At 38.6% G+C, this 1,176-nt stretch overlaps 1 protein-coding gene across 1 annotated transcript in view; it reads right to left on the bottom strand.

Moving 5' to 3' along the window:
• Positions 1-1,176, bottom strand: part of SLC9C1 (solute carrier family 9, subfamily C (Na+-transporting carboxylic acid decarboxylase), member 1) — a 138,469-nt gene that overhangs the window by 48,688 nt on the left and 88,605 nt on the right. The gene's annotated exons all lie outside the window — the stretch shown is intronic.

The following is a 1,176-nucleotide window of genomic DNA, read 5'->3' as shown; positions in this document are numbered from 1 at the left end:
AAAACCAGTAGTGTTAGCTGGGCACAGTCTAGGTCTTCTAGTCTCAGGGTCATGAAGATTGATGTGTCCATGATCCATTAGCTCATTGGACTAACTGCTTCCAAGAATATTCACTTTTCATATTTTTTCTTTCCTCATCACAGGGAGAGACCAATAGTAGCACCTTAGATGGTGCTCACGAACTTTTAAGATCACATTTACTACTCTCCAAAAGTGGGATGTACAATATTGTTTTTGTGGACTATGTTATGCTAATTGACCATGATGCCCCTAAGATTATGGTCCTGAGCACCCAGGCAAAACAACTCATTACATCAAGGTTTTTGGGAATGCCTAAGAAGTTTACCTAATTTTGCCCACTGTTTGTTCCACCACATTCATGGATATGTTTACAGCAAAGGTCAATACCCATGCACAAATATCCCCTGTCGAGTCTTTATATATTTTGGGGCATACTCCCACTCACCCTCTCACACCTCTTCAGCCTGTGTATCTATCTATTCATAGAGCTACCCATTTGTTGTTGTTGGTTGCTGTTGAGTTGGTTTCAACTCATAGCAACCTTATGTACACCAGAATAAAACACTGACCAGTCCTGCGTCACTCTCACAATGATTGTTATATTTGAGCCTATTGTTGTTGTCACTGTGCCAATCTGTCTCCTTAGGGGTCTTCTTCTTTTTCCTTGACCATTCCTTTACCAAGCATGATGTCCTTCATGTCATCCTTGATTCTAATGAGTATTTTGGCTGTGCTTCTTCCAGGATAGATTTGTTTGTTTTTCTGGCAGTCCGTGGTACTTTCAATATTCTCTAACAGCATAGTTCAAATGAATAGATTCTTCTATGGTCTTCTTTATTCACTGTCCAACTTTCACATGCATATAAAACAATTGAAAATAACTTGGCTTGGGTCAGGTGCACCTTAGTCCTCAAACTTATTTTTCTTTTGAACACTTTAAAGAGGTCGTTTGCAGCAGATTTGTCTAATGCAATATGTGTTTGATTTCTTGACTGCTGTTTCCATGAGTATTGATTGTGGATCCAAGGAAAATGCAGTATCTGACAACTTCAACCTTTTCTCCATTTATCATGGTGTTATTTAGGTCCAGTTATGATGATCTTTGTTTCCTATATACATGTGGATCACTGTTAATGCAAGATTGTGTATATAACA

Source organism: Chrysochloris asiatica, unplaced genomic scaffold, assembly GCF_000296735.1.
Source record: "Chrysochloris asiatica unplaced genomic scaffold, ChrAsi1.0 scaffold00061, whole genome shotgun sequence".
NCBI lineage: Eukaryota > Metazoa > Chordata > Mammalia > Afrosoricida > Chrysochloridae > Chrysochloris > Chrysochloris asiatica.
The sequence above is the reverse complement of the archived record's forward strand: the minus strand, read 5'-3'. Positions and strand labels throughout refer to the sequence as shown.